Here is a 14,052-nt window from a genome sequence, read left to right on the forward strand (position 1 = left end):
TTTATTTCTGCTCTAATTTTTAAGATTTCTTTCCTTCTACTAACCCTGGGGTTCTTCATTTCTTCCTTTTCTAGTTGTTTGAGGTGTAGAGTTAGGTTATTTATTTGACTTTTTCTTGTTTCTTGAGGTGTGCCTGTATTGCTATGAACTTTCCCCTTAGGACTGCTTTTACTGTGTCCCACAGGTTTTGGGTTGTTGTGTTTTCATTTTCATTCGTTTCTATGCAAATTTTGATTTCTTTTTTGATTTCTTCTGTGATTTGTTGGTTATTCAGCAGGGTGTTGTTCAGCCTCCATATGTTGGAATTTTTAATAGTTTTTCTCCTGTAATTGAGATCTAATCTTACTGCATTGTGGTCAGAAAAGATGCTTGGAATGATTTCTATTTTTTTGAATTTACCAAGGCTAGCTTTATGGCCCAGGATGTGATCTATCCTGGAGAAGGTTCCATGTGCGCTTGAGAAAAAGGTGAAATTCATTGTTTTGGGATGAAATGTCCTATAGATATCAATTAGGTCTAACTGGTCTGCATCCCTCTTAAAATCAAAGGCCGAGGGGAGGAGCCAAGATGGCGGAGGAGTAGGACAGGGAGAACACTTTCTCCCCCACAAATTCATCAAAAGAGCATTTAAACGTCGAGTAAATTCCACAAAACAACTTCTGAATGCCGGCAGAGGACATCAGGCACCCAGAAAAGCAATCCAACTCTTCGAAAGGAGGTAGGAAAAAATATAAAAGACAAAAAAAGAGACAAAGAGGGAGGACGGAGCTCCGTCCCGGGAAGGGAGTCTTAAAAGAGAGAAGTTTCCAAACACCAGGAAACCTTCTCACTGGCCGAATCTGTGCCGAGCTTTGGAAGCACAGAGGGCAACATAACAGGAAGAAAAAATAAATAAACAATTAAAACTCGAAGATTGCGAGTCCTACGGTAACTCCCCAGTGGAGCCTTTGCAGACGCCTGCAGGCGCCATTTTTAAGGGGGGCTGGGCAGGGGGAGAGCAGCGGGCTGCATCGCTTAGAGTAAGAATCTGGCCTGAATACCCTGAGCACTATCTGAGCGAAATAATTTGGGCTAACAAACCAGACTGTGGGATATCTACTACGCGAAAAGCCAGCCCCAACCTAAGACCGCCAGGCCCGCGCACGGAACAAAGAATTGAACAGAGATAGCCGGCTGCAGACCTTCCCCCTCCGGTGATAGGCAGCCAGAGCCGGAAGGGGGCAATCGCAGCCCCAGAGAGACATTATCTATAAAACTGTAAGCAGGCTTCTTTGCTAACTAAAACTTCTTGGGGGTCTGGACGGTTAACATCTGCCTAAGAAGGTGCGCCGGTTTTGCGCCCAGATAACCGAGTGGCGGGGAGGCGATAAGTCGCAGCATTGGCGCTCGCCAAACACCTCATCACTTGAGCTGCTCGGACCTGGGAAGAGCACAATACTCAGGCCCAACTGAGTCTGCGCCTCTGAGGACTATCCGAGTGCCTGAACCTGAGCGGCTTGGACCTGGGAGGTACATGCAACCCAGGGCCAGCCTCGGACTGTTCCCGGCGGAACAACCTAGAGCCCGAGCAGTGTGGGCAGGGAGGCTACACGCGCAGTGAGCGGGGGCAGACCCAGTGTGGCTGAGGCACTGCGAGCGCACGCCAGTGTTATTTGCTTGCAGCATCCCTCCCTCCCTCCCCACACAGCGACTGAACAAAGAGAAGAAATACAGTTCCACCCATCAGAACACTGACACAAGCTTCCCTAACCAGGAAACCTTGACAAGCCACCTGTACAAACCCACACACAGTGAGGAATAGCCACAATAAAGAGAACTCCACAAACTGCCAGAATACAGAAAGGACACCCCATACTCAGCAATTTAAACAAGATGAAGAGACAGAGGAATAGCCAGCAGATAAAGGAACAGGATAAATGCCCACCAAACCAAACAAAAGAGGAAGAGATAGGGAATCTACCTGATAAAGAATTCGAATAATGATAGTGAAATTGATCCAAAATCTAGAAATTAAAATGGAATCACAGATAAATAGCTTGGAGACAAGGATTGAGAAGATGCAAGAAAGGTTTAACAAGGACCTAGAAGAAATAAAAAGAGTCAATATACAATGAATAATGCAATAAATGAAATTAAAAACACTCTGGAGGCAACAAATAGTAGAATAACAGAGGCAGAAGATAGGATTAGTGAATTAGAAGATAGAATGGTAGAAATAAATGAATCAGAGAGAATAAAAGAAAAACGAATTAAAAGAAATGAGGACAATCTCAGAGACCTCCAGGATAATATTAAACGCTACAACATTCGAATCATAGGGGTACCAGAAGAAGAAGACAAAAAGAAAAGACCATGAGAAAATACTTGAGGAGATAATAGTTGAAAACTTCCCTAAACTGGGAAGGAAATAATCACCCAAGTCCAAGAAACCCAGAGAATCCCAAACAGGATAAACCCAAGGCAAAACACCCCAAGACACATATTACTCAAATTAACAAAGATCAAACACAAAGAACAAATATTAAAAGCAGCAAGGGAAAAACAACAAATAACACACAAGGGAATTCCCATAAGGATAACAGCTGATCTTTCAATAGAAACTCTTCAAGCCAGGAGGGAATGGCAAGACATACTTAAAATGATGAAAGAAAATAACCTACAGCCCAGATTATTGTACCCAGCAAGGATTTCATTCAAGTATGAAGGAGAAATCAAAAGCTTCTCAGATAAGCAAAAGCTGAGAGAATTCTGCACCACCAAACCAGCTCTACAACAAATACTAAAGGATATTCTCTAGACAGGAAACACAAAAATGGTGTATAAATTTGAACCCCAAACAATAAAGTAAATGGCAACGGATCATACTTATCAGTAATTACCTTAAACGTAAATGGGTTGAATGCCCCAACCAAAAGACAAAGACTGGCTGAATGGATACAAAAACAAGACCCCTACATATGTTGTCTACAGGAGACCCACCTCAAAACAGGGGACACATACAGACTGAAAGTGAAGGGCTGGAAAAAGATTTTCCATGCAAAGAGGGACCAAAAGAAAGCAGGAGTAGCAATACTCATATCAGATAAAATAGACTTTAAAACAAAGGCTGTGAAAAGAGACAAAGAAGGTCACTACATAATGATCAAAGGATCAATCCAAGAAGAAGATATAACAATTATAAATATATATGCACCCAACACGGGAGCACCGCAGTATGTAAGACAAATGCTAACAAGTATGAAAGGAGAAATTAACAATAACACAATAATAGTGGGAGACTTTAATACCCCACTCACACCTATGGATAGATCAACTAAACAGAAAATTAACAAGGAAACACAAACTTTAAACGATACAATAGACCAGTTAGTCCTCTCCAGTTTCAACGGGGACATCAGGAACCTCTTGTGTTGCCTCAGGGGAGTCAGGCCTCCTTTCAAGCTGCGAAGGGGAACTCGGGATTCCTCTCGAGTAGCTGCAGACTCGAGAATTGGGCCACATCCTGAATTGAGGTGGGGATCTCGGGATTCTTCTCGAGTTGTGGTGGGAAACTCAGAGCTTTACCTGTGTTGTGATGGGGAACTCAGGGATCCTCTCGAGTTGCCATAGGTGAGACAGGCCTCCTCTTGTGGTGCAACGGAAAGTCATGATTCCTCTCGAGTTGAAGCAGGGGAATCAGCCCTCATCTCGAGATGAAGTGTGGATCACAAGGTTCTTCTAGAGTTGTGGCAGGAAACACAGGGTTCCTCTCGGGTTGTGATAGGAATTTTGGAGAACTTCCTGAGTTGCCAAAAGGGAGTCAAGCCTCCTTTCGAGTAGCGAGGGGAAACTCGCGATCACTCTTGAGTTGCTGCAGGGGAATCTGGCGTCATCTCTCATTGAGGGGGGGGATGTTGTGGTTTTTCTCGAGTTGCGGCAGGAAGACGAGGTACCTCTCGAATTGCGACAAGGACCTCAGGGAACCTCTCGTGTTGCCTAAGGGGAGTCAAGCCTCCTTTCGAGTTGCGAGGGGGAACTTGGGATTGATCTCAAATTGCTTCAGGGGAATCCAGACTCAAGTGAGGTGGGAAACTTGGAATTCCTCTCGAATTGCAACAGGTATCTTGGGGTTCCTCTCGAGTTGTAATGGGGATGTCAGTGAACCGCTTGTGTTGCCTCAGGGGAGTCAGGCCTCCTTCGGAGTTTCAAGGGGAACCTCAGGATTCCTCTCTAGTTGTTGCCAGGGAATGCGGCCTCATCTCTAGTTGAGGTGGGAAACTCGGGGTTCCTCTCAAGTTACAACAGTGGGGTCAGGTCTTGTCTCGTATTGAGGCATAGAACTCTGCTTTCCTCTCGAGTTGTGAAAAGCATGTCAGGCCTCCTATCGAGTTGAGGCAGGGAACTTGGGCTTTTTCTAGAGGTGCAAGAGGGGAGTCCGAGCTCCGTTTGTGTTGTGAGGAAAATCTCAGGGTTCCATTCGAGTCACTGCAGGGCAATCAGGCCTTATTATGAGTTGAGTGGGAACTCAGGGTTCTTTCAACTTGTGGCAGGAACCTCAGGGTTTCTATCGCATTGAAATAGCTGAAACAGGCCTCCTTTTGTGGTGCAAGGAGACAGTCGGGATTCGTTTCAAGTTGAAGCAGGGGAATCGGCCCTCATCTCGAGATGAGTTGGGGAACACAGGGCTCTTCTCGAGTTGAGGTGGGAAACTCAGGGTTCCTCTCGAGATGCTATGGATATTTTGGGGAACCTCTGGAGTTGCATAATGGGAGTCAAGCCACCTTTTGAGTTGCAAAGGGTATCATGGTATTGCTCTTGAGTAGGGGAATCAGGCCTCATCTCACGTTGAGGGGGAATCTCGTGGTTTTTCTCAAGTTGAGGTGGGAAGATTGGGGTTTCTCTCAAGTTGTGTCAGGGACCTCAAGGAACCTCTCGTGTTGCAACAGTGGAGTCAGGCCTCCTTTCGAGTTGCAAGGGCACCTTGGGACTCCTCTCGAGTCACTGCAGTGGAATAGGGCCTCATCTCGAGTTGATTGCGAAACTCTTTGTTCCTCTCCAGGTGTGACAGGAATCTCAAGGTTCCTATTGAGTTTCAACAGGGGAGTCAGGCTTCATCTCGTGTTGAGCCATGAAACTCCACTTTCCTCTGGAGTTGTAAAAATGGTGTCAGGCCTCCCGTTGATTTGAGGCATCGAACTGGGTTTTTCTAGAGGTGCAACAGGGGAGGCAGACCTCCCTTTGTGTTGTGAGGGGAAGCTCGGGGATCCATTCAAGACGTTTCAGGGGAATCAGGCCTTATCTAGGGTTGAGGGGGAACTCAGTGTCACTTCAACTTGTGACAAGAAACTCTGGAACAGTCCTCCTCTTGAGGTCCAAGGGGAAAGTCGAAATTCCTCTCGAGTTGATGCAGGGGAATCGGCCCTCATCTCGAGATGAGGTGGGGAACACGGGGCTCTTCTAAGTTGAGGCGGAACTCGGTGTTCCTCTTGAGTTGAGACGAGTATTTCGGGGAACTTCTCGAGTTGCATAAAGGGAGTCATGCCTCCTTTAGAGTTGCAAGGCAGAACGCAGGATTGCTCTCGAGTCACTGTGGGGAAATCGGGCCTCATCTCGAGCTGAGGGGGAACTTGGTGTCATTTCAACCTGTGGCAGGAACCTCGGGGTACCTCTCAAGTTGCAATAGGTGACAGACCTCCTCTTGAGGTGCTAGGGGAAAGTCACGATTCCTCTCCAGTCAAAACAGGGCAATCGTCCCTCATCTTGAGATGAGGTGGGGAACATGGGGCTCTTTGGCATTACAGCGGGGAACTTGGGGTTCCTGCCGAGTTGCAATGGGTATCTCGGGGAACTTCTGGAGTTGCATAAAGGGAGTCAAGCCTCCTTTCAAGTTGTGAGAGGGAATTTGGGAATGCTTTCATGGTGCTGCAGGGGCAAAGGGTCTCAACTCACGTTGAGGGGGGAATCTCATGGTTTTTCTTGAGTTGTGGCGGGAAACTCAGCATTCCTTTCCAGTTGCAACAAGGATCTCGGGTTTCCTATTGAGTTTCAGCAGGGGAGTCACACCTCATCTGGTGTTGATGCATGGAACTCCACTTTCCTCTTGAGTTGTAAAAGGGGTGTCAGGCCTCCTGGAGTTGAGGTGGGGAACTCAGACTTTTTATAGAGGTGCAACAAGGGAGTCAGACCTCCCTTCATGTTGGGAGGGGAATCTCGGTGTTCCATTGAGTCACTGGAGGAGAATCAGGCCTTATCTCGAGTTGAGGGGAATTTGGTGTCCTTTCGACTTGAAGCAGGAACCTCGGGTTCCTCTTGAGTTGCAATAGTTGAGACAGGCCTCGTCTTGAGGTGCGAGGGGAAAGTCGGGTTTCGTCTCAAGCTGAAGCAGGGGAATTATCCCTCATCTCAAGATGAGGTGGCGAACACGGGGCTCTTCTCAAGTAGTGGCAGGAAATTTGAGGTTCCTCTCAATTTGCAACAGGTTTCTCTGGGAAACTCTGGAGTTGCCTAAAGGGAGTCAAGCCATCTGTCAAGTTGTGAGGGGGTCATGGTATTGCTCTTGAGTCACTGCAGGGGAATCGGGCCACTTCTAGTGTTTAAGGGGAGTATTGTCATTTTTCTTGAGTTGTGGCAGGAAGCTCGGGGTTCCTCTCAAATTGTGACGGGGACCTCAGGGAAACTCGTGTTGCCTCAGGGGAGTCAGGCCTCCTTTCATGTTGTGAGGGTGAACTTGGGATTTCTCTCAAATCACTGCAGTGGAATCCAGCGTCATCTTGAGTTGAGGTCCCAAACTCGGGGTTCCTCTCGAATTGTTATGGGTGTCTCGGGGTTCCCCCCGAGTTGAGACAGGGATGTCAGTGAACCACTCACATTGCCTCAGGCAAGTCAGGCCTCCTTTTGAGTTTCGAGGGGAACCTCAATATTCCTCTTGAGTTGCTGCAGAGGAATAGGGCCTCATCTCGAGTTGAGGTGGGAAACTTGGGGTTCCTCTCCAATTGCAACAGGGAATTCAGGGTTCCTTTCAAGTTGCAACCGGGGAGTTAGGCCTCATCTCATGTTGAGGTACAGAACTCCAATTTCCTTTCGAATTGTGAAAGGTGTGTCAGGCCTCCTGTTGAGTTGAGTTGGGGAATTCACGGTTTTTCTAGAGTAGCAACAGGGGCGTCAGACCTCCCTTCATGTTGTGAGGGGTATGTCAGGGTTCCATTAGAGTCACTGCAAGAGAATCAGGCCTTATCATGAGTTGAGAGGGAACTCGGTGTCCTTTCGACTTGTGGAGGGAAACACAGTGTTCCTCTTGAGTTGTGATGGCAATCTGGGGATTTTCTTGAGTGGCAACAGGGGAGTCAGGACTCCTCTTGAGTTGATGTTGGGAAGTCGTGTATCCTCTCGAGTTGTAGAAGGGGAGTTGGGCAGTCTCTCATGTTGCAGCAGGAACCTGGGGTTCTTCTCTAGTTGTTGCTGGAAACTCGGGGTTTCCTTGAGAGTTGCCAAAGGGGACTGAGAGCTCCTCTCGAAGTGCAGTGAGGAATCAGTGTTCCTCTGGATTTGCAGCATGGAATGCAGGATTGTACTGGATTCATGGCAGGGATGTCAGAGTTCTCCTCGAGCTTGGTTGGTGCTCAGTGTTCCTGGAGACTTGCAGGTGGGCCTCCTGTCGAGTTCTCTTGGGGCGACTCATCTCTAGCAGGGATGTGCAGGGTGGCTCCTGTCTTGTTGTATTGACTGGTGGCTGCTTGCTAGTTCTGGCAAGGGACTATCATTGTGGTTGGGGTCCACTCTGTAGTTGTGGGGGCTTCGATTCTCTCTAGTGGTGGTGTACAAGCTCCTCTATCCCTGTGGTGTGAGGTTCATGTGTATTAGGAGAAGAGGGGCTCCTCTTCGTGTGTGATGTTCAGCAGGCTCCTCTCAAGTTGTGGTGGGCTCCTCTCGAGGGGTGAGGCTGTGTCCTCTGCTGGTGGGGTGTGCGTGTCTCCACGTGGGAGGTCCTCTCTGCTTTTGTGCAAAGCATTATGGTAAATATTTAATTTTCATGGAATCTCTAAATCATGGAAGGAAATGTAATATTTAATATGTTGAATTAAAACCACAACACATGGTCCCTCCCTACTTTCTGCTTATAAACCTTAATCATGATTTAAGTGAAGTGAAGTGAAGCCACTCAGTCGTGTCTGACTCTTTGCGACCCCATGGACTGTAGCCCACCAGGCTCCACTGTCCATAGAATTCTCCAGGCAAGAGTACTTGAGTGGGTTGCCATTTCTTCCTCCAGGTGATATTCCCGACCCAGATATTGAACCCTGGTCTCCCGCATTGCAGTCAGACACTTTACCATCTGAGCCACCAGGGAAGCCCGTTCAGTTCAGTTCAGTTCAGTCGCTCAGTCGTGTCCAACTCTTTGCAACCCCATGAATTGCAGCATGCCAGGCCTCCCTGTCCAACACCAACTCCTTGAGTTCACTCAAACTCATGTCCATCCAGTCAGTGATGCCATCCAGCCATCTCATCCTCTGTTGTCCCCTTCTCCTCCTGCCCCCAATCCCTCCCAGCATCAGAGTCTTTTCCAATGAGTCGACTCTTCGCATGAGGGGGCCAAAGTACTGGAGTTTCAGCTTTAGCTTAATTTCTTCCAAAGAAATCCCAGGCCTGATCTCCTTTAGAATGGACTGGTTGGATCTCCTTGCAGTCCAAGGGACTCTCAAGAGTCTTCTCCAACACCACAGTTCAAAAGAGTTCAGTTCAGTTCAGTTCAGTTCAGTCACTCAGTCGTGTCCAACTCTTTGCAACCCCATGAATCACAGCATGCCAGGCCTCCCTGTCCATCACCAACTCCCGGAGTTCACCTAGACTCACGTCCATCGAGTCCGTGATGCCATCCAGCCATCTCATCCTCTGTCGTCCCCTTCTCTTCCTGCCCCCAATCCCCCCACCATCAGAGTCTTTTCCAATGAGTCAACTCTTCGCATGAGGTGCCCAAAGTACTGGAGTTTCAGCTTCAGCATCATTCCTTCCAAAGAAATCCCAGGGCTGATCTCCTTCAGAATGGACTGGTTGGATGTCCTTGCAGTTCAAGGGACTCTAAAGAGTCTTCTCCAACACCATAGTTCAAAAGCATCAATTCTTCGGTGCTCAGTCTTCTTCACAGTCCAACTCTCATATCCATACATGACCACAGGAAAAACCATAGCCTTGACTAGATGAACCTTTGTTGGCAAAGTAATGTCTCTGCTTTTCAATATGCTATCTAGGTTGGTCATAACTTTCCTTCCAAGAAGTAAGCGTCTTTTAATTTCATGGCTGCAGTCACCATCTGCAGTGATTTTGGAGCCCCCCAAAATAAAGTCTGACACTGTTTCCACTGTTTCCTCATCTATTTCCCAAGAAGTGTCAGGACCAGATGCCATGATCTTAGTTTTCTGAATGTTGAGCCTTAACCCAACTTTTGCACTCTCCACTTTCACTTTCATCAAGAGGCTTTTTAGTTCCTCTTCACTTTCTTCCATAAGGGTGGTATCATCTGCATATCTGAGGTTATTGATATTTCTCCTGGCAATCTTGATTCCAGCTTGTGTTTCTTCCAGTCCAGAGTTTCTCATGATGTACTCTGCATAGAAGTTATATAAGTAGGGTGAAAATATACAGCCTTGATGAACTCCTTTTCCAATTTGGAACCAGTCTGTTGTTCCATGTCCAGTTCTAAGTGTTGCTTCCCGACCTGCATATAGATTTCTCAAAAGGCAGATCAGGTGGTCTGGTATTCCCATCTGTTTCAGAATTTTCCACAGTTTATTGTGATCCACACAGTCAAAGGCTTTGGCATAGTCAATAAAGCAGAAATAGATGTTTTTCTGGAACTCTCTTGCTTTTTTGATGATCCAGCAGATGTTGGCAATTTGATCTCTGGTTCCTCTGCCTTTTCTAAAACCAGCTAGTAAGACACAAATAGGAAAGGCAAGTTGTTATATTTAGTCTCAGTCATTTGCTTAAAGCAATCCAATGACCCATCAATTATTAAAACCTTTGGTAAAACAAGTCATAGTCATGGATTTTCTGCTATTTGCTATAGAATTACCTGGAATTATCAAGAAAGAATATCTGTGTTGAGGTAAATGTTTTAATTAATCTTTGGTGAATATTGAGCCAGGGCTTTCCAGGTGGCGCTAGTGGTAAAGCATCTGCCTGCTAATGAAGGAGATGCCAGAGACTCCAGTTCAATCTTGAGAGACCTGGATTTGATTCCTGCATTGGAAAGTTCCCCTGGAGGAGGAAATTGTGACTCACTACAGTATTCTTGCCTGGAAAATTCTGTGAACAGAGGAGCGTGAGGGGTTACAGTCTATGGCATCACAATGTCAGACCTGACTGAGAAGGCACGCATCACACACGCACAAATATTGAGTCAACTTCTTCATGTCACCCTATACCCCTGATCTAGAACATAATAGCTCTACAAGAAGCAAAACTTTTCAAACCTTGCCTTTGAGTTTAGCCATTTTTTTTTAACTTTGACCTGTAAAAAGTTAATATATGAGACCCAAACAGGGACTTGATTGCTTCAACATAAGAATGATCCAAGGAGTATGGTTTACATACAGGTCTGTAGACTGAAGATTAGTTGGTTTGATTAGCTCAGCCTTGAAGCTGGAGTGACCTGCTGCATATCAGCAGAGCTGCCTCAGTAAAGTCACTCTTTCAAAAATAGCCATTGTTGCAACCTACTGGAGTTCATAAATGTTTCTTTTTCATGAATAAATAGCTAATGCTTTACTGAAATCTGTACACTAAATCATAATCATTTGTTGGTTGTTATACTATCATGGGAGAACTGGTTTAAAGATACTGTAACTTAAAATGAATCAAAAATTATCTAAGTAAAATTTCTAGTAAAAGAGATAGATAAATACATTTTAAAATATACAACTGCAATGATGTATATGGAAAAACAAGTGATAGGTATACATTATATCTCCAAAATTTGTATCATTTTCTTGCACTAGCACATAGAAAATATTTTATACCTGGTTATATTATCAATTATATTTAAACTATACCATATTATGAACTATTTAAGTTAAATATATTTCAAATTTGTCTTTTTTGCCTGGGAATCTTCCAAAGCCAAAGTGTTTCTTATGGAACTAATAAAGTCTTAAGATGCTTAGAGTTTTATGCTGAGCAGCTCTTAACGTACTACTTTTACATTAAGACGTAAACTTCCTTATTGTAGGCTATAACTCTTCAGACCATTTTAAGAGTCCTACAGTTCACATGACTTGAATTAAACTGAAATTTAACCAGGAAAAATACAAGATCAGATATTATACACACTAAAAATTACAATTCAATGTTTGTATCAAAGTTTTAGTTTAAGTAGACTTTTATTTTTATTTGAAATTTTATTTTTTTAAGTTACTATAATAAAATAAAATAATGAACAGAAATTGGCCTGTCAATTGCAAGGTTAAAATAGGTTCATGATTCGATTTGCTATTGAGAAACTCTTACTCTCAAAAAATCCTTCTAGCTTTACATTTTATCATAGAACAATTTAATATTGATTAATTTCTTCACTGACTCTTTCACATCTTTGTTCCTGAGGCTGTAGATCACTGGGTTCAGCATGGGGATGACCACTGTGTAAAAGACAGAGGCCACCTTGACCATGAGCCATGAACTTCTGGAGTTAGGAACACAGTAGAGGAAAAGGATGGTCCCATGGAAGATGGTAATGGTGGTCAGGTGGGAGGCACAGGTGGAAAAGACTTTGTGGTGCCCCCCAGTCGAAGGCATCCTTAAGACAGCGATAAAAATGAAAACATAGGAGGTGAAAATAATCATCAGGCTGCTTACTTCATTGAATGTGGCAGAGACTAAAATGATCTCCTGATTAATGTAAGGGTCAGAGCAGGAAATAGCAACAATGGCCGCTTGCTCACAGACAAAGTTATTTATGAACTTAGTCCCACAAAAGGACAATGTTGATAAAAAGTGTGTGTATATTAAGGAACATGCTATACTCCAAGAGTATAATGCAGACACCAAAAGGAACAAAGCTTCTGGGACATCACAACGGTGTAGAGAAGAGGGTTACAAACGGCCACAAATTGGTCATATGCCATCACTGCCAACAGGAATGTCTCTGTCACCACAAATATGCAGACAAAGAAGAATTGTATGAGGCATCCTGTGAAGGAGATGGTTCTGTCTTCTACAACCAAGTTTTCTAGTAGCTTGGGTGTAACTACTGTCAAGTAACAGAAATCAAGGAAGGATAAGGGGCTGAGAAAGAAGTACATGGGCGTGTGGAGCATGGAACTGGACTTGATCAGGATCATGCCCAGGTTCCCCAGCACAGTGACTCTGTAGATGGTCAGAAAGACTAGGAACAGGGCAACTGGAGCTGAGGATATTCTGAGAAGCCCAAGAGAATGAAAGTGACCTCAGCACTCTGGTTTGCTTGGTTCCTGTGGACAAAATATCAATGTTGATCCAGAAGAGTAAAAACTAAACTTTGAAATAGGCTAGAGAATAGAAAATGTGTTGTGAAGCTCACTGGGTCTCTGTTTACAATGTTTCTGTAAATGCTATACTTCTGTTTTATTTCAAATGCTAATGTTCACTTATATGTCAATTATACAGCCAATAATCTTCATTGTGTATGATCTTCAGAAACAAAGAACTAAAACAGATTAGATCCTGCTTTATTTCAAATAATAAAATTCATTATCATCAGCTGCTTTCAAGACACATTGTCTTTGCGTGACTCTGAGCTTTGTGAAAACTCAGATATGATATGACATGATATGACATATGATATGACATATGATATGATATCATCATATCATATGTCATCATATGTCAATCCAATTACATGTATTAGAGAAAAACATCATTAGGTTCCAAGTTTCTTACCTGCCTCACCTCCTGAGCTATGAGACAATTAACTTATATGCTAATTTGTATAATGGTAACATTTCTACAAAACAGTTATAATATTTTCTTGGTTCTGTCTCCTTTCAATTCCTTTCATATTCCTAGTTATTCCAAATTCTCAGCTCATTCTGGAGCTATGCTACAAGACATACTAAACTTTTTCACTTATGTTGAATTAATTTTGAAACTATTTAAATGTGTTCTTCATACCCAATTGTATTATTCATCAGAAGTTTCAAAACAAAATATGTGCTATGTTTCCTGTGATAATAGTTGAAAGAATATTGAACAGAAAACTCTTATTTTTTTTCCATTGTAGCAGATTTTGGAATTTGGGTGACAAAAATAAGAACTGTGAAAGTACTGGAGAAAGCATATAGGCTTCAGAATGGATCAAATATATACTCTGCCATTTTGAATTAAGTTTTTAGTTCTTCCAAAGAAAAGTGGCTGGAAAATACCTATTTCAAATGGGACACCAGAATATTTCTTGATTACTACTGATCACAATGCATTTCCTCTATAGTAAGATAAGAATATTAATATAAATTTTAAATCACTAGATTGGAACTAGAGACTTTAATAATGAATTCAAATGCTGTAAGACATGGTATAACAGATATTTACCTTTTTATATATTAGAATTATGAATAATTGTTATGATTTCAAACATCTGATATGCTTGTGAAAATCCAGCACAAGCATGGACATCTATCAACTGGTGGACACATTGGGGAAGACAATGCAGAAATCCCTTCTTCTAGAAGCCACACAATGGAAACACTGTAGAATTTCATTAGAACACTTGGTTTAAGATGCATATTTCCTTATTTTCCTCTAGGTTTTCCCACCACACTATTAGCGTTCTCTGATTCCCACATGATGAACTTGTAAGAAAGATACCTTCCAAGGACCATGTCCACAACAGACCCTCTGTAACAATAGTTTGTAAGGTCTCAGCACTGCAAAGATTGATTATGACTATATTATTCCAGCCACATTCCTTCAATTTAAAATGCTCTGTGCAAGATTATGAGAATAATTTTCCATGATTGTTTAATATAACAGTGACTTTAAGATTCCAAATAAATGTTAATAGCAAATGCATAACATTAACATTATTCAGTATGACTTTTCCAAAAA

General features: G+C 43.5%; 1 pseudogene; it reads right to left on the bottom strand.

The window, feature by feature from the left end:
- Window positions 1-11,502: 11,502 nt before the first annotated feature.
- On the bottom strand, window positions 11,503-13,826 carry LOC102286143 (olfactory receptor 5D13-like; annotated as a pseudogene).
- Window positions 13,827-14,052: the final 226 nt, after the last annotated feature.

Source organism: Bos mutus, chromosome 18, assembly GCF_027580195.1.
Source record: "Bos mutus isolate GX-2022 chromosome 18, NWIPB_WYAK_1.1, whole genome shotgun sequence".
Taxonomy (NCBI): domain Eukaryota; kingdom Metazoa; phylum Chordata; class Mammalia; order Artiodactyla; family Bovidae; genus Bos; species Bos mutus.